The sequence below is a fragment of the Rousettus aegyptiacus genome, unplaced genomic scaffold, assembly GCF_014176215.1.
Source record: "Rousettus aegyptiacus isolate mRouAeg1 unplaced genomic scaffold, mRouAeg1.p scaffold_m13_p_13, whole genome shotgun sequence".
Classification (NCBI taxonomy): Eukaryota; Metazoa; Chordata; class Mammalia; order Chiroptera; family Pteropodidae; genus Rousettus; species Rousettus aegyptiacus.
Window position 1 is genome coordinate 6,623,259 of NW_023416288.1, and position 20,983 is coordinate 6,644,241.

Here is a 20,983-nt window from a genome sequence, read left to right on the forward strand (position 1 = left end):
GAACCATTTCATTTATGAATCCATTGGGAAATGACAGGAGTGATTAGTAAAGAACCTTACTGGTATCCAAAGACAAGGTCATCTTATCCAAATGATTATTAAAATCCTCCACTCCTACAAAAAAACTGTTAGAATTAATGAACAAATTCGGTAATACAAAATTGATTATACAAAAATCAGTTGCATTTCTACACACTAACAAGAAACTATCAGAAAGACAAATCAAGAAAACAATTCTACTTACAATTGCATCAAAAAGCATGCAATAATTATGAATAAATTTAAGGAGGTAAAAGAGCTATACACTGAAAACTATATGATATTGATAAAAAAAAATTGAAGACACAAATAAATGGAAAGATATCTCATCTCATGGATTGAAGAATTAATATTGTTAAAACGTCTATACTGTCAACGGACATATGACAAGATGCTCAACTTCACTATTAGGGAAATGCATATCAAAGCCACAATGAGATATCACCTCACACCTGTAAGAAGAGCTATTATCAACAAGACAAGTAATAAGAAGTGTCGGAGAGGTTGTGAGGAAAAAGAAACCCTCATACACTGCTGGTGGAAATGTAAAATGTAAAAATGAAAAAATAGTATGGCGGTTTCTCAAAAAACTAAGAACAGAATTACCATATGACTTATCAATCTCTCTTCTGAGTATCCACCCCCAAAATGGAAAACATTTATCTATAAAAATATATGCATCTCGATGTTCACTGCAGCATCATTCACAGTGGCCGAGACATGGAAACAACCAAAGTGTCCTTTGATGGATGTTGGATAAAGAAGATGTGGTACATATATACAACAGATTATTATTCAGCAATAAGAAAAGATGAAATACTGCCATTTGTGACAACATTGGTGGATTTTGAGATTATTGTGGTAAGTGAAATAAGGTAGAAAAAGTTGAGAATCATGTGATTTCATTCATATTGGGATACAAAACTGAAAGCAACAAATGAACAAGACAAATCAACAAAAACTCATAGATACAGACAACAGTTTAGTAGTTACCAGAAGGAAAATGGGGATGGAGGTAGATAAAGGTGAAGGAAGTCAAATACATGGTGACGGAGGGAGATTTGACTGGGTGTTAATGCATAATGAAATGTAGAAACTATGTATCATTAAATTGTACACTTGAAACATATAAAATTTTATTAATCAATGTCACCCCCGATAAATTTAATAAACATATCCAAACATATACATCAAAGCAATCTACAGATTCAATGCAATCTCTATCAAAATTGCAATGACATTTTTCACAGAAATAGATAAAACAATCTTAATATTTGCATGGAATCACAAAAGACTTTAAACAGCCTGTTTCTTGAGAAAGAACAAAGCTGGGGGCACCATACTTCCTGATTTCAAGCTATATTACAAACCTGTAGTAATTAAAAGAGTACAATATTAGCATTTTAAAAAAAAGATTAATGAAATCCAGAAGTAAAACCATGCATATACGGTCAATTAATTTTTGACAAAGGATCCAAGAATATACAATGGGGAAAGGATAGTCTCTTCAATAAATGGTTCTGGGAAAATTGGACAGACACATGCAAAATAATAAAACTAGACCTCTATCTTACACCACACACAAAATCCAAATCGAAATGGATTAAAGACTTAAATTTAAGACCTAAAACTGTAAAACTTCTAGAAGAAAATATAAGAGGGTAAGCTCCTTACATGGGTCTTGACGGTGACCTTTGAATTTGACATCAAAAACACAGACAAAAAAAAATAAATAAATAAAGTGGAATTTTGTTTTGTATCAAATTAAAAAGCTTCTGCAAAGGAAACTATCAACCAAAGAAAAGGTAAAATACAGAAAGAGAAGATATTTGCAAACCATTTCTCTCATAAGGGCTAATATCCAAAACATATAAAGAATTCACACAGTTCAATAGCAAACAAACAAGCAAACCAACTAAAAAGTGGGCAGAGAAACTGAATAAACATCTTTTTCAAAGAAGTTATATAAATGGCAAGAAACTACATGAAAAGGTGCTCAAAATCACTATCATCAGGGAAATGAAAATCAAAATCACACTGAAATATCACTTCAAACCTGTTAGAATGGCTATAATTAAAAAGACAGGAGATAGGTGTTGCCAAGGATATAGAAAAATTGAAATCCTTGCATACTGCTGGTGGTAATGAAAGATGGGGCAGTTTCTATGCAGTGTGTATTAACGTGAGGTACATAATAACCCATACAGATCAGTAAATGATTAATGATACCATTATAAATATCAGTAATCAACCAAATTTGAGATTTGGCAGGACTAGGTTTGAGTTGGACTTTATTAAAATTTTGTAAGCGATTTTGGCTTCTCTTTTCTTCTTTGTAAAATGAAGACAGTGGTGAAGATTAAATGAGATAGTAAGTGGAAAGATTTTGACCAAGTACCAAGTGTTCAATACAAGTTTATTAATTAAACACATATTTCTAATATTTCCCTTATAAATGTTGTATTACAAATGTATTATTAATAATCTTAATTGTAACAAACCAATAAGGAAGTATTATCTTAAAAAGTACTACTAAAATAGAAAAGAAAATTTTCATAATATTTGTCTGGTCTCCTCTCTCATATTTGTTCTACTTTAAAAGTACAGTTTGAATATTTCATTACAACACTGATGCTAGTCCTGATATTGTTTGGGAATAGAGGGACACAGTACTTCCTTTAGTCTATCCTCTATGACCATCTAACAGCTTCTGGCAAGCTGAAGAAGAAATAATTCCCTATCTGTCCCTAATTCATGAATCTAAATCTTTCCTTTTTACACTCAACCATAAATTATTTATCTAGACAGATATCTCACTCTCTCTCACCTTCATTTTATGATGAATGCTTTACTTACAAAAAAAAAAAAGGCAGAAGTTTCTTTGAATTATAATCTACTGGGAATTCTATTATAGCTCAAGTTCACTATTATAAAGAATGGAGATCAAAGCAGATTTTCTAACAGAAGAATATTTTTCTTTTCATTCTCCCCAAGAAATATGTTATGATGAATTTTTCCAATTTAAGTCTCAGAATCTTATGATGTAAATCTCATTTCACCATAATATTTTGGGGACATGTTGTTAGACACAGAGTACCAACACAGGGTTATACATACACCAGCTGAAGCCCGATTGCCTGGGACTTGAATTACAGCTCTGTCTCTTATCAACTGGGTGACCTGGAACAATTTATTTAATCCACCTTTGCCTCAGTTTCCTCTCCGCATAAGGGCAATCATGACAGTCCCGTCCAATTGTGCAAGGGTTAAGTGAGTTTTAAACACTAACCCCTGATCCTTAGCTCTTCACAATCACAAATCTTTCAGGGATCTACTTCCACTTCTTAAAAATAACCTTAAAAAGGTGCCATACATGTCGAGAAGTCAAAAAAAGCTCTCTTATTTGCCATCCCTCTTTAGCAACAATATCAATATAATGTTGTTTTTAAATTGTTTTCAAAAGATCTGAAAAAATATCAGATTTTTTTAAAAAGAGGATTGAAATAAAATATTAAAATATTTGTTTTTCGACACTTAATTTTAAGGCAGCTACTTAAAAACAGAAGTGAAGATACAATTTGGTGAGGCTAGTACTGTTGGTAGCCATTCCTTTTTGCCTCATGAAAATGCTTCATAAATCCAGTTGTCTCTATTCTGATCTGTGAAGGGCCTGTGAAAGTATTTGGCTTACTGTTTCCCAGCAAAAAATATTCATGATGCTTCATCTTGCTCTTTTTGAATTTATGTTGCATAATAAGTAAGCATAGAGTGTCTTCTCTATATTTATCTGAACCTAGATTTCTAATAAATCCCGTAGGTATGGCTAATAAAAAACATTCACAAAAATATTTAAGAAGAGTTCAATACTAATATCAAAATATAATTACACAGGTATAAAACTAGATTTTAAATGACCCAGTCATATGGCTGAAGGCAAAAGTATTCTTCTGTGATACACAGTCCACAAATTCTTTAAATAAATTTTTGTGATTTAATTATTTCCTTCTATAGTTATCTCTGAGAAAGACAGAATATTTTTTAAAATATGTAAAATATAATCCATCATGAAAATAACTGTAGATATTGCTTAAACATATATGATTTCTACCACACAAAGCAAACTATGGCAAGTTGTGATATCTCTAATTCACCTATTTTCTGATTTCATTTAAATCTTGATATTCTAAAACAGAAATATCAAAAATAACATTTATTCATATTATAGCCTTATTAATTTATATTGCTCATATTAAACAATACCCTATGACCAAAAATGCAAAGACAGTCTAATATTAGGAAATCTATGAATAGTAAAATTCAATGCCAATAAGTCAAAAGAAAAAAATATCTGTTTATTTTTAAAGATGCTAAAATAATCTAATCATCTGATTAGCAAAGGAGAAACACAAGGATGCTTCCTTAACCTGAAAGAGCAAACCAAAAGCTGACATCATTTTTAATGATGAAATACTATAATAATTCTCTGTAATGATAGAAATAAGACAAAAAGTAATATCTGGAGATAGGAAGTTTCACAATTTGCAGAAACCGAATTGACTGAATTCTGAGGCTCACTGTGCCAAATGCCGAGTCCTGGAGCAGCCAGGGTATGCTACTGGGATAAATAAATGCTAAAAGTGGCACTTAAATATTGACTTAAAAAGAAACTATTAATGGAAAGCAAATTTTAGTATCTTTCTTCCAGTCATGTGGTCTGGTTGAAGGTCAGATCACAGACCAGCAGTGACCTCCAGTCTTGACTGTTTGGGAACTTCCTTTTGCTTGGAGAAGCAGCAGTCACTACTGGGCCTGACGGGAACGATCTCATATCACTTTTTGTTCTGTCAGTCTGTGCTTCCAGAACATCAAATTTTGCCTCAAGGACTTTTCAGTATAAGGATATATAACTCTATCTCCAAATATTTTAGAAAATCTAGACAGTATAATAAAATATGAAAAGTTCATAAAAGTTATAATTACATTGAAGGAAGAGATAAATGTATATTAGTACACAAGTTATAATAAAGTCATTCCAAAGAGTTGTGAAAGAATAGAGTATATATTTAATGGTTCCAGGACAAAACAGTTAATGGATTCAAGAGAAACAAAACAAATGCATCCTCCTAAAATTATATGTAAAGATAAATACCAGATATATTAAAGAGCAAATTGTCAAAACAAAACATCAAAGATCACTAAGAGAAAACTACAGGTGAATAATTGTGCAGTTTCATGTTGAGATATATCATTTGCATCAAATCTAAAAGAAATGAATCATATTAAGGAATGTTGATAAATCTGACCAAACGAAATTTATGGTTACAAGGCTGAGGGGACCAATTGGCTAAAAAATGCAAAACCCTCAATGTTTCTTAAAAGCACTAGCAACAAGTCTATTTTAAGATCACAATTTTTTAGTTTTCTTTTAATTCCCAGGATAAAAGCAACAAAACAACATATTAGACCGAACAACAGTAACTGTTGGGTTATTTGCCATAAAATATACTCACTCCATTAATTTGCTTTAAAAATGTAAGCAATTTTTACTAAATAGCTTAAATATGAGTTTTAGTAAACTTTCCATGGCGTTAACAATAAATGTTATTTTTTTTATTAACCTACACTCATTAAATTGCATCCAAAATGTCTTCAAAGGTTTAATGAACACTAAATGAAACTTTTAGGACAGGTAGAATTAAAAAGCTTTATAACAGGTAGAATTAAATAGTTTTCATTTGTATTGACTATGAAAATTATGAAGTTAGTGGAACATACTGATCATTTCCATACAGATGGAAATCTAGTTTTTCACAAATACCTAAACAGCATACTATTTCACAGATAATTTCCTATTAGATTGTGACTATGTAGCTTCTTGCAAGGATAGTTGTATTAAACTAACTGATAATTAGTGATGAAAATTTTTTTCAGGGAAGCTTGTAGGAAAATGGGTGTTTTAGACCAACTAGCAGCACTTTTATTTATGATTTTTTTATAATACTAGTCATGGGAATATTTAAAGGAACTTTAAAAAGATCTAAGCATACTAAAATTTTTGCAATAGTACAAAAGAGAGTGTGTACATAAAGTATAATAAATGGAATGTTGCAATGGACTAGAAAGCAGTAAGGCCTCTAATGTAGCTATAATGTTCAAGGCTGAGAATATGTAAGGCTGTAATAAAAAAAAATGGGATGTGTTTAACCTAGAGCACTACTTCACAACATTAATAAATTTGGATTATATACCTTCAGGACTCAGAATGGAATAATGCTTGAGTATAAAAAAATGCTTTAAGACAAAGTGACTGAATTTCAGCTAATGTTCGGGTTTAAAAATATTTTTCTTTCACACTTTAATTACAGAATTAGTAAACACAGAAAGCCTACTCTATGGTATTTAACAATATCTGTAATCCTACAGATTAAAAAAAATACTCTCATCACACATTTAGCAGAAGCCTCTATTTTCCTTACCTGTTTTTTTACTTTATATAAAAAGTACTTTAATATCTCTCGAAAGACAGTAGCATTATTTGAAACAGGGAGATTATGATTACGTGAAAATTACTTTTGTTGTATTTTAAAGCTATGAGGAATAAGTAAACAAGCATTTTCAAAGTAAAAAAAAAAGAGATATGTATAAGCTTACTATGTCTGTTTTCTCTCAAACTCTGGGATCGCAAAAGCAATCCGACACCATTAATAATAACTTATACTAGGGGTATAAATTCTAAAATTGAGTAGTAAAATATTTGTACATACTTAAGTCGAAGTTGACAAGAATATCTAAAAGATATTATATGCAAATGCATTTAAGAAACTAATGTTTGAGATTCTGTCTATATATTTATAGCTACAAGTGTTATAATGGTTAAAAGAATATTATAGTTAGATTCAAAATTTTGAAATAGAATATCAGTTTTAACTTCTTACAGAGTACCAAATTGTGTCCTTGGGATTAAAAATAAAAAGACAGTTTGGTTGTGACTGACAGTATAGCCAAAGCAACATGAGTCATTACAATGAGTTAAAAAAATATCTTTAGTTACTCTTTTTAACTAACAGATGGGGCTACTACTCTTCAATCAGCCAAAATGATTGAACAGCCAAGCCATAGTTATTCTAAGGTATCATAGTAGCATATTCAGCCTTGATATTTTTTCATTAATTTTTTCATTAACCTCATGTAATTTAGGTTTATGGAGTACTTCCAGGGGACAGTTCCACTACAAAGTCTGGCAAATCTCTTTTTAGAAATGTTGATAGTATGTAAAATTTGAGATAAGTACTTTTATTAAAATATATTATGCAGTTAAAATAATTGTACATATATATAAATAGTCCAGGATGTCTCACTCTTCAAAATTTATTTGCTTCACCAGAAACCACTCACAAATTTTCATTCCTATTTTCATTGTATTAGCATTGACTCAGAAGACATTTCCATCTGATTTCAGCTTCTGAGCCATCCAGAGACTCTACATAGGAAGCAAGGCTTACAATTGACCAGAAATTCTTTCTCTTTACATCAGTAGGACTTCCACATTTGCTTGTTCTTGGAATTGTTTAGTTTTCTGATGTTCTCTTGCTTTTCTAGGTAGGCCACATAGTCACTTCTGCCACCACTGATTAAGTGTCCAACTTTCGACCCTTTCCGCCATATCCCTATATTACAATTTGTTATATCACTTTCTAACTCTGAATGATTAACAAAGCTCTGGAAGTACCATTATTTATCATCAGTGGTTTGCATGAAAAACTACTGCTTTCAAATAAATAATTTCTTCTGAAACTATTATAACTTCTCTTTCTACTTTTGGAATTTTGGTCCACTGGTATTCTAAATTTGTTCTTTCCTATATTTTTTTTTTGTTGCAGTTATCTTATATGCTAAATTTAACTACCAGCTTTAAATAATTTAATTCCAAATTCAGACTTTTCCCTCAGTATCTACATCTAAGCATGTATTAAATTGGTCATGGGTTATTAGAAGAAAATATTCTATTTTTTCTATGAGTTTAGATACTTTCTCCTTTCTTATTTGCTTCTTTTTCTTTCCTTTTCTTTAAATCTGCAGAATGATGAAAATTTCAATACATTTTTGAGAAACAAACCTCACCAATAACCATGTCAGTCCAATATTTTTTATTTTTTATTGTTTTAAAATATCCGATTTATAAATTTGAACACTTTTATATGAATCACCTATGATAAGACATCATTTAATCTCAGTTATAAAAATCATATTGTAGATAATAACTAATGATGATAACATTTCTCCAAACTAAAATAATAGTATTCCCATTCACTTCTTGACAATATATGTTAAAGATATCATTTAAATTTAGGATATTAGAATTAGGCATTTGGAATTAAAATCCAGCCTATTTCATTCCTATATTCAGAAAATAATCATAGCTTTTCCTTTGATTCAGATGTAATTCTCCTCTATTAAGATGATCCATTTTTCTTAATGCAACATTCAATTGGCTAAAATATGCTGACATGTTTTCTAAACTCCAATCTTTATGGTTGACAAGTGCCTAAGCTATCTATTGAGTCAAATGAGAGCTACTGTAAGTTAAGATTATTCATTTTTGGTTCAAATTACAGTAATACCTCAGTTCAGAACTATGCACAAGTATCCATCCATAAAGACAAAAAAAGGAGTTTGACATATGTCGATACCTACAAAACTGCAAACTGAGGTTATTGTCATCTAATAAGTGATACTTCTATCAAGTTATTCTTAGTTCATTAGAGAATCAGTTGATGCTTACGTGGACATTGAAGGGTTAACTCATTTTCAAAGAAAATGATATTACAATTATATATAATATATATAAATGCAATCAAGATGATCATTTTTATTTTATAAAAAAATATTTAGACATGGTCTGCTTCACCCTTTGACTTCATAATGAATCTTACAGCAAAGCAAACAGTTTCACAGACTAGGTCATGTAGTGTATATTCTACATTCCCCTTTTATGAGAAAGGCAAATAAGAAAAATAATAATTAGGGTTACATGTGAGTCTTAACCAAAAAAGTAATTTTTAGTATGTGTCTTAAAATCAAATCAAATTCAACCTTATGAATCACATACACTGTATCATTTAAAAAAATCATTTATATTCTTGGCCCAAACCAATATATAAATATAAAATAAAAATAATTTCAAAAGAGGACTGAAGCAATGGTAGGATGATTATAATAAGTATATAATCTTCCAATAATTTAATGTAATTTGAAAGAGATAAAACTTTCTCAAAATTTTAAATTCTGGGATGCTTATTAGAAATTGAGACATAACTTTAAAGTTTTACTGTATATGTTGGAAGAATCTTCATCAAAGGACTAAACAAGGTTTTTTTTAAAATAAAGCCAACTTAAAGATTTCTTAAAACATTGTAACATAATTATATTGAATGATCAAGGTACTTAATGTGTTAACAGATTAAATACATATCTCCTATCCATATATATCATTAAACAATAAGTTACAATATCATATATTTTTATTTTTAATATTGAGTGATATAGAGGATAATTTCAAACTTGTTTTATTTCATAAACTCTCTGGTCAGCATGCCATAGAAGAAATTGTGATAAATACCCCCAAACTGCAGAATAGCTAAATCACAACTTTCCTAGAAAATAAAATCAAGTTTCTGAAATAGCAACTGAAAATGAAATTAATTTGAAAGAAGACATTAACTTATCAGTGTTGTGCCATTATATTGTATAATGTTGCTTTTTTAATACTTGCTTTTTTATACTTTGTCTTTATTAACTGTTTGGTAGCAAATGCCTCATCATAAAGGCTGTCTTAATGAATGTTTCTATTTTAAAAATCGCATGTATCAAAAATTCTTTTCTAATCATTTTGAGAAAAAAAAATAGAAATTTCTCCAAGATTTTAAGATATTTATTTCCAACCAATCTGAAAATAATTAACTATATTTGGCTTAAATTTTGCAATTGATTCTGTGAGAATGATAATAAGCCTAGTGTACATAATGGGGGGAAGATAGTAGGTAAGAATAAATAAGGAGATTCCCATATGGCCACAAATTGTCTTACACTGACAAAATCCACATTTATAAATCTGGGGCAACATGACTCCTAAACATGTCTGACTGACTAGAAGAATCAGAAACTCATGGCATAATTTATTTATAGGTGAAAAGTGCTGAGCAGAACAAAATTTTCAGGTACAGTGTTCTTTTCATCAAAGATAGCTCAGCATGACTCATTCCAAGTATAGTCTTCTCCATATAGAAAGTTTTAGAATTTTGTAGATGAAATGGCATAAACCATTCAATAGAAAAATGTTTGTCTTGGTTGAAAGCAAATTAAATAACCATGAAAATTACAGCAGTAATCCTATTTCATTCAGAAGTCAGTTATGAATTGCAGTCACAAATAAAATCAGTAAGTTTTATTTTCTATATGAGACAATGAAAAGGTTGGTATATAAAATGCCTAGAAAAGGCAGAGTGGATAAGTTTAGGAGGAGCTGGAGAAATTATCATTCTGCAACTAAGATAAGTGGCAATAGTCAAATCAAAGCACCATCTGTAAAGATTTGCATTTTAGAGTAGAGTTCAAAGCAGTCCCCTCCTTTCCCTCAAAGCATGAGTTTCATAAATTTAAGTCATAATTCATGCCAAGGGAGCCTTGATAAAGGGGAGTAAGATCTTGGTGAAGTCAACCTTTAGTCTAAGAGACGTGTTTCTGGAAGGATGAATGCTTCCAACCTCTTCACCTTTGAGTGGCAGAACGAACTATAATATACTGTGTATGATGACTACCTTCTCTTCTGAGACCTCAGTTCTAAGTTGTGCAGGGACTCCTGGACCAGAATGAACATCCCAATTCAAGTATCCTTAATCTGTCAAACATCCTACTGTGAGCAAAGCACAGAACTCAACATTAAAAATGTTACTACAGAAATTTTAATATACTAATACCCTACACAATTTTTGAAGGGTCTTGTTTATCCCTGACAGTTTTTTACACAGAAATTTGGGAAACCTCACAATAGTGAGTTGAGATGTCAGAGCTGACTTCTTGAATTAACTAATTAATTAATTAAGATGCAAAGGTAAGGCATAAATGCTCCACATATTTTGGAAAAGGAGGACAAATAAGGCTCTTTTCTGTACTTAGAGGAAGCGGAGATATCTATCTTAAAGAAATAATCTATAAATTTTGCAAATATAGGTTATATAATATAAAAAAAGGTCTCATTGTGACTTACAGAAAATTAAACAATAATTTAAAGCGAACTAAAGAGAGAATAAAAAGACATATAGAAATGTATTCTGGCTTTAGAATTCATTGTTAATATGGGTACCTTAGGCTTGCTGTAAAATTTTTGTAAAAGTAAAAGTTTAAATAAAGTGAGGGAAAAAGGCACTTCAAAAACAATTAATTTTACTCAATTTTCATCGAGTTCTATTTTTAAACAAAACATCATCAAGGCCTGATTCTAACTTTATAAATTCCAGAAGTATCCTTTTTCCACTCATAATAAATACTGCGTCAAGGTAGAAATGAGGACAATACTATGTATTTTCTCAGGATGAGCTGAGAGAACATATGAGCAATAAAGAAAAGAGTGGATTTAACACACAGATATTTTACTAGGATTTGATGATAATCATCATCCTTCTACTTTCACAAATCACAACACAGAGACATAATATAAATTATGTAGAGAAGAGATTTACATTCATCAAAAAACAATACTCCAGGCTTTTTTTTCTTCACTAATATCTATTTGCAGTATCTGCTTGGTTGGGCAACTAGACCATAATCTTTAAATTACTACAGAGTGTGTTGGAAGTTGAAATCAGTTTTATTAAATGGCAGCCAAGGTGTTTTTTCCTATTTTGGTGATCTATTATAAAGACTTTAATAATAGGCTCCAGTAACATCTAAGAATTTTGTATGAGACAAGTTGCATAAGTAAAATGGTAATTACCAAATACAGCACTCAATGTTGTACAAAAAAATATTCTTACAGAGACTTTTTTTAATTAGGTTTCTTGTTCCTCTAATTTTCATGTAGTGACTCATTTGGGTAAAACAAAACCAATTCCTAATTTTCAGAAAAATTAGAATTCTACAACGTTTTAATTATCCTTTGATATGGCTATACTGGGATGCAAATTAATAATTTTTATAAAAAATTCAAATAGAGCTGGGGAAAAGCCAGAAAAGGTAATTCTCATTCTTATGTATCTATACTAAACATAAGTACATTGATTTCAGTATACTAACATTCAGAAGCAAATTTATTGCTACATGAGAAAGTCTGCTTCTTCTTGGAAATTCTAAAAGCACTGTTTGTTTCACATTAATAGTTCACTTTCTAAGAGAAATTCAATGTTATTTTGTATTCTGAACAACTCAGCTCCCTTTTACTAAGTTGAATGTCTAAAAATATTTCACCTGGCACATTTTACTGTGTTGGTAACAAAAATATAGCCATTCCTTCTTTGCTAGGACAACACAGATGTCAGAGACAACTTTAAGGCTCTGTGCCTCTTGAAACCTACACAAAAGCAGAGCAAGGCTTAGTTGTCCATAGAGCTACTATGGAACTATGACCTCCAGATGGGAACTTTATGGTGTTCAGCTTGAAGACCTAATGATCATGAAGTTGGAGCCTTCCTACCTACCACCACTATACTGTGTATGTCCAGTCTGCATGTTTGAAGCTGCCAGGGTTACTGGCATACAAGAATGAATTACTAAGCCTTGGAACCACAACTCTGTCCCCTAGTCTAACATAAAGGTAGGTGAGAGGTGGCAAGGCCTCTCACCTAGTTTCTTGCAGACTCTTTCACAGAAGTTAGACTAGACACTCTTGAGTTTAATTCTGATATTCTCAACTCAGGTAAGCTTTCATGGGCCTATGAGCTAATAATGTCAAGCCTCTGTACTCAGATCCCTTGTGATCCATACAAATCTTGATTGGAAAAAGAGCTTGCCCTGCTCCATGCACCTGGATTATTTGATGTGCCGCTGTCCCTGCAAATAGTATATGTAGTTGTAAATAAGAGTGAATAACTGGGGAATAATTATTCCTATTAGTCTCCTAACTGCCGATTTCTGTTCATTCCCATTTCTTAGTTGTTATTTCCAGGTAGGATGTCCTTGCATACTGTAATACTGGTACCTTATTTCTGACAATTTTACAGAGATGTAATATTTCATGAATCAAATCCTGGTCTAAGACATAATTACAGTACAGAGAGCAAATGGTTCTCATTGTACAATTTAATTATAAAGTATGTATTTCAAACAGTGGACTAGAATGTCACATTCGTACAGCCAGCCCCTTGCACAGCATCCTTACTGAGGCCATGTCGTGCCTCATTTCTTGTTCTACAAATGATAATCACACTGATCTTATTGAAACAAAACTGCTTAAAATGGCACTATTTGTTTTCATTATTAGAAAGTTATCATTATGCATTCTCAAAGCATGTCTTTCTCACTTCTCATTGGTTTTATTTTTCTAAAATGGAAGCAAAGTAAATTTTGAAGGCTCCCAATAAAAGTTAATATAATATAATCAAAGGAATGTAAAATTATGGCAGAAAATTTGATAATGATTATGAAAATACACAGAATGATGGTTTTCAGAAAGCTTATAAGTGGTATCTGAAAACAGGCAGTAATAAAACAGACATCATTATTCCACAATGTGACATAGAGGTACAAGAGCAAATTCTGATGACTGTGTTCTATGATTTGACTTCCATTCCCCAGAGAGCTCTGCACTGGAACTGTATAATGTACAAGTACATTGCTCCTGTGTTTAGAGTGTCATCGCCCATTCTTATCTCTAACATTGAAGTTCTGAAATTCTATCAAGGTTCTATTTCATTTAACTACTTTTTATTAAGATCGTTGTGATATATCATAAACATTCCATGGCTTCCAACTTCTTCAGGACATACAGATACAAACCTCAATATAAAATCAGATGTGTGATTCTATGTCACTTGAAGTTAGATCCTATTTGTTTCATACAAATAAGTTCATTTTTCTCCCTCTTCTCTTCATATACTTTAGCACAGCTAGTCAGATTACTCATGAGAGGAGGATGCTGAGTGAATGAATAAATGAATGGGCAAGCAAGATTATATAAATATGGACTAAAGAATTAATCTATACATATCACTATATAGAAGACTTTGCATAGAGAGGCACCTATTGGTTTTTATTTCCATTCAAATTACATATATGTAGTTATCTCTATCCTATGAGATTGGGATTTCTCTAGAGTCTATAGAGACTTTAATAATTCATCTGTGTTATTCCATCATCTGGCACAACTGGTATAATAATATCTGCTAGTTTTGAGAAAAAAAAAATCCATTTTCTTTCCTTCCTGGGCACTCAACTAGATTACATTTTGTCAGGATCCCTTACATTAGGTCTAGCCATATGACTTGTCCCAGCAAAAAATGTGTGTCACCTTCACACTGTGCTCTTAAGGAAGTATCTGCCATTCTCTTTTTTTCTTCAACCTAATGAATATAGATGAGGAGACTCAAGAGTGGCAGAACCATAAAACAGATTAGTCTCTGACTCATGTGAGGGAGAACTGCCTGTTGACCAAGAAAATCTACCTGGCTAGGAAAACACAAGTGATGTGCTTAGGATCCACAATTTAAAGAGGAACTTGCTCTCATGTCCTCGAGTTCATTCTTTAAAGGAGATTCTTAATAAAATTTTGTTATTGAGAAAGATTGCTGCTGAGGAACAAGAGGCTGTGTACTATTGCATGAAACTTCTAATGTCCAAATCAGTGCTATTTTGAAACTTAGAATTAATCGTAATTATGCCAATGTCCTATGGGTTCAAAGAGTATGTGTTACTCTATTACTGGATAGATAGAAAACTAAGCTCCCTAAGACATAGAATTCAAAAGCAGTGAGCAAACTATGGAATAAAAGAAGTGGTCACTTTAGGGCCTAGTGGAAATTACTTTTAAACAGCTTACTATTTAATCGATATATTCACAGGATTCATATATATTATGCTTCTTAAAACTGACAGCATTCATGTGGAAGATAAGAATCACATTCCACATAAACATAATGGAATACCTTGAAAGTTAACATCTTTAAATGCATTTTAAAAATGAAAACTATAATGTAAGAACTTTGAAAAGAGATATAAATTAGAATATGAATTAAATGATTTCTTTATACCTCTACTAAGGATGTAAATAAAATTTTTCTAAGAAGGTCTTTTCTTTACTTTTTGATTACAACAGTAAAATATGTGTGTATTTGTTATATCTGAAAATGAGAAAGTAAATTGATCCATATGATTCATGTTTTAAGAGTTATCTATTATTTATATTTCCTGACTATTTTACTTTGCTATATATAAATACATGGATTATACATATATATGTATGTATCTGTATATGTTAAAAGTAAAATTGGCATTAGAAAATTAACATAGATTTTATTATTTTCACATTTAACTGTAATTTTTTTATTAAATAATCTTTAAGATTATTTTTAGTTGCTTAAATTTTTCTGTTTGACTGCACCACTATTTAACTCCTCCCTGTCATTGAAATTTATGTTGATACTATTTTTTACTGCAACATTTTTATATCAATATTTATGTACATTTATTTCCACAAGTAGGCTTCCTAGATTTTGGATTATTGGGCTAAAAATGTGAATATCTCCAAATTGATTTCAAAAAAAATACTTTATATCCTTCAAGTTGGTGCATATAGCATTGGTCTCATTGTACTTCAATAAGCATTTAGCACTAACATGTCTTGATCTTTATTAATTTGATAAATAAGTGTTCTCACATACTTGCTCTTATAAGAAATACTTTTATTGACTTGAAAAAACATTTTTAATTCAGCTTTTATGAGTTGTTTCTTCATGCTTTTCACTCATCCTCCCCACTCTTGCCCTAACTGGGATGTATATCTTTTTGTGATTAAAAGTATTCAACATATATTGCTTATTAGCTTTCAAGTTATCATATATATTGCAACCATCTTATTCCAGGATATCATTTATGGTATTTTATCATATAAAGTAGTTTCAAATTTTCAGATAATCAAATTTATTTAAACTTCCCCCTTAATATCTTCCTCTAATTTTATGGTTGAATGTCCTTCCCCATCATAAGAAAACATAAATATCATACCAAATTTTCATTTGTGTGCTAATGATCACTTAACTATTATGTGTGAGACCCTCTTCACATGCATTTTCCAAACTTATCTGCTTTGTGATAGTGCCATGGTGACCAGAACAACTAATCAGACATGACAGTAAAATGAGGTCAACGGGGCCCATCTAAATTCAAATATCTTCCTTTAAAAATAGCTAATGAGAATTCTGGCATTGGGACTTTAAATAAACAAGTTTAATTTTAAAATAATCATTGGAAATAGAGCTACAAATTTAAATTTATTATTTCATTAAGTTAAACAGAAATGACTCCAAGCATAGTAAACAAGTGAGAGTTTAATTTTTACATCAGCATGTTTTTTTTTTCTTAAAAGCTTAGTATAAAGCACTATCCAGTGCTTATTTGTTCTGTGTTTCATTTTCCTTCTTCTGTCCGTTCAGTTTCTGCCTTGAGACCCAGATTTTCCTCTTGGATTTTACTGGCTGCAAAGAAATTTATAATCTTCTTGTATTCAGTGGTCTCCTGATGTTTGTGAGAGGCATGTCCTGAGACAAATACCCAAATCTGTCAATGTCACTTTAGCCTGTGAGTTCCCTGATAAAAAGCAGCTAAATAAAATTGAATGATGTAAGCTTTGAATAAGTATCCTGTAGTACTGTTTTTCATCAATGATTAATTCATTTGGGCAGGAAGTTGTGTTCCTAAATCTAAACCAGTTACTTCCATACCAGTAAAATCTTTACTATCGCCAGCGAAATCTCAAACGTGGAAAATTCATGTTTACCATCTGCCTTCAAATGGTTGTGAAATTTAAATGTAGGGTTTCTAGTAACTCATTTAAACTGTTAGTATAAAAGAGTAAGGCTATCTGATTTTTTTTCCCCCTGAACTAATTTTCAAAGAGCCTAGTATTATCAAGGAAATTACACGTAAAAAATAATTGATTTATAGCAAAGTACAGATGTGAAGGAGATAAAAATGAATATTGTTTGCTATTGCTCTAGAGCTCAGATCAAATCGACCCAGATATTCTAGGTTCAAAATATTCCATTTCTCTAAACAGAGCTCAGGAAAATACAATACATTTTTCAATTACTACCTAATTCAAAATTACTAAATTTGGAGTCTCTTTCCACTTATCTGATTTTATTATTTCAATTCATGCAGCAAATGCCAGGTCGGGGGCTTATTTCTTAGCAGATGGTAGGATCAAGGTAATAGAGTAAAAATTAGGTACAGTTATTATATCACTGAAACATACATCCTAGACCCACAATGGAAAAGCTATACAGGCAGAGGGAACACTGCTAGAAGAAAGCTTATCTGCAGAGAGTCTATGTATCTGTTGAGTAATTGATAGATCATACTCTAGTTTAAGAACTCTTAATTCTTTGAAGGACCCTAAAAGTTAACCACCAAGGCCATGTTTTCTCTGTATTCTTTAACTTATTAAGTTATATTTTCAACATGAATGCGTCATATAAACTCTTAAAGTGAAGGTTGCTGCAAAATTTGGCACTTGTCTAAAAATGATCTAGGTAAAGATTAATAAATCAAACTATTTTCCAGTTATTGTTTATAAGGCCAAAAACTACTATTTCTCTGTGAATTATACTTCTAAATAAGATAGTACAGTTCCCTTTTAGCCTTAATTATGTATATTCAAAACCTGTAAAAGAATGTTGATGTCCAATTTTATTGGATCCAATGAGAAAAATAAGAAAATATATGTGAGTTCTGCAAAGACTGTCAGAGAGAGTATGAATTTGTATTCATGAACCACACTATTCTGTCTTATACAAGCCCATTTTTCCCTCTTCCTCATTTTTTTCCCTGCTATTCTTCTCTTCAATAAACAGACGTGCCTATGGGGAACAGAAAGAAGGGCTCTCACAAAAATGATATATACCGCAAAACTACGGAATAACAATGTTACCAAAGTGTGTAGTATTACTGAACTAGTCAAATCTTGTTTCAACACTCCATTGTGCATATAGATATAAAAACTTAATAAGGTATATATGCACATTAAAATGTACATGTAACTGTAAAAACAAATACTTTGGAAGAGAAAAATCAATTACAGTTTGAGGTGGAATCATTACTTTAAGAAAAAAAAAAGTTCACAGTGCTGACTTTGCATTTTATCTATAGAGTTATAAAAGCTATCTGCAAAGGCAAGTAATTTATAGCTCACAGCTAACATGTACTCAAAGGGATAAATTAATAGAACAGCAATATAATAAAATCCTTGCCCTATGGCTTCACTATAGAATTCTCTAACACAAAATGAAATGATTGAAATAGTATTTTTGATTTTCAGCAAATACATATTTTCTTGTCATGATATACATTATAATTCTTAGTGCTTTAAAATATATCTGTTCTTTGGAGTTACATAATTGTACCTTTCCAATAAAAATAATTTTCTTAAATGACACAATCTCTTGGTATAGTACACAATCATTTTTTTCTTCTCACTACAACATACATATGCACATTTACAAGCACGGCTTTCCAAATTATGAGCAGTTCTTTTTATTATTTTTTTTATTTTTTACTTTTTATGTCTATAGCACCTGGTATTCCTAGGTGGTCTTTCATCCAAGTACTAACCGGGCCCAACCTTGCTTAGCTTCTGAGATCAGACAGGATCTGGCTTGTTCAGGGTAGTATGGCCATAGACCTGAGCAGTTCTTTAGAAGTGCCCACATCCATTATGGTGGTTACATTCAGTGTTACGTGAAGTGGAATCATTTGACACCCCAGACCTTGACTGCAGTCATGGAAATACACAGGACCAGTTATGGGTACATTTAATGTACTTCACATATTTGTTTAAGTTACATAATCTAGTGTGAATATATAGTATCATCAAAGTATATTTTTACGGTCCTTAAGTAGACATTTTCAAAGATTTTTATATTCATTCTTGATGAGTAAGCAAAAAAACTGCTATGCCCTGTCAGATACAAATGATAATTATGACTGAAAGCATCCCAACAAACAGTGTTGATTTGTGTATAGGTATACATGCCACATGCAATATTTTCCATCTGAGCATAGGTCATGGTTAATATATGCAAAAACCATTTCTTAGGTATATTACTATAATAGCATTTGGTATCACCTACACAGTGTCACATCAAAATTTACTGAATGAATAATTTGAAGGATATGCTGCTTCTCTCATGCTGGCTACATCACTTTTCAGGCAGGATATAAGCTATCCCCACTTAAAATGTAACAAAATATGTGGGTTTATTTTCAGCTGTCATTTTCTACTAAATTATAACTAAGCCATATTTCTTGTTATTTGTTGACTTTTAATTAAACGGAACAAAAAACACATGCCTTCAATCTTTCGGAGTTGTTTAGATGCCAGATTAGCTTTAGGGATAAAAGTCCAAACTTAGATAAAATGCACCAATAATGACAAAGAACTCCAAAATGACAAAGGTAATGAATAAATACATGAATTTATACTATATTGGTATTCTATTATAAGCATACTGAGATTGTTTTTAAAAATGAGAACTATGTAGAACAGGAAGATATAATTATATATGTTTACTGATCAGTTTGTGCCTCCACATATTATGATTATAGTGTCTTTGAAAGTAAAAGAATGGCAAAAGGAATAGAAAAAAGCTTTTCTTAGTACAAAAATGAACACATTGAAAAGTGACTTAGCTAAATTCAATTAAGGTATGCCCAGCTTCACTAAATACCTCTCAAGTAAAGAACAGACTTAATTATTTTAAGGAAGTTTTAGATAAATGATAAAAGATCATTGTTGGCAAATATTGTGAATATTAGAGCTAGCTATGTTAAAATCTCCTAACACAGGATTCAGTGAAACTCTGATACATTTCTAGCTGTCCTAGAACTCTAAATTATGTAGCTAGTTTTTTCAATTCTTTCTAAACTCTACAGTTTTATGAAAATAATTAATAAAATAGTCTTCAAAATCCAAGATTTTGTCTAAATGAAATAACAATTAAATTAGTTGCAATGAAATAATGGATTTTTTTTTAAATCAAAAATTTTTATAGTAACCGCAAGGTTATAGAGATACTAGAAAACTATGATATTCGACCCTCCCAATTTTCTTCGAAATCTGAGGCTCAGAGACAAAAGCAGGAGGAAGAAGGGCAGAAAATGTTTTTTTGTGTGTGTGTATTTACAACTATGTCTTTAAAATTATTATGAAGATAATAAGTTATGCAATATCTAATTTAATCCTCACATGTGAAACAATATTACTCTCCATATTTTATAAATGAGGAAATTGAAACTCAGAGAGGGTGAGGTAATGTGTTCAATGCCACACAGCCAGTCAGTGGCAACACTAGAACCAGAATCGCATTTCCCTCCTCTAAGTCTGGTGCTCCTTTATAAACACAAAATTCCATATGAAAATGAACTACTACTATTCTTTACACTTATTTCCTCATTTAAAATTGTTTTTATGTTTGTTGAATCACCATGCTTTATAAATTCCATAACTTTCCAAGGGCAATCTCATATATTGAAGAAAATCTAAATGACTTGTTCAAACTTCAGATCCACCACATACTAACTACTATGGGACCCTGGGAAAATCTCTTACATGCTTTGTTCCTCAGTTTTCTCATTTCTAATGTAAAGATAAAAAAAATCACTCATTTCACTAGTGTTGTGAAGACTGATTGTGATAATACACATTAAGTGCTTAGAACACTATCTAATACTCATACGAATG

At 31.1% G+C, this 20,983-nt stretch overlaps 1 protein-coding gene and 1 pseudogene across 4 annotated transcripts in view; both read right to left on the reverse strand.

The window, feature by feature from the left end:
* The window catches only part of MAGI2 (membrane associated guanylate kinase, WW and PDZ domain containing 2), a 1,221,159-nt gene that overhangs the window by 1,148,955 nt on the left and 51,221 nt on the right, over positions 1–20,983 (reverse strand). The gene's annotated exons all lie outside the window — the stretch shown is intronic.
* On the reverse strand, positions 18,807–18,925 carry LOC118610952 (annotated as a pseudogene).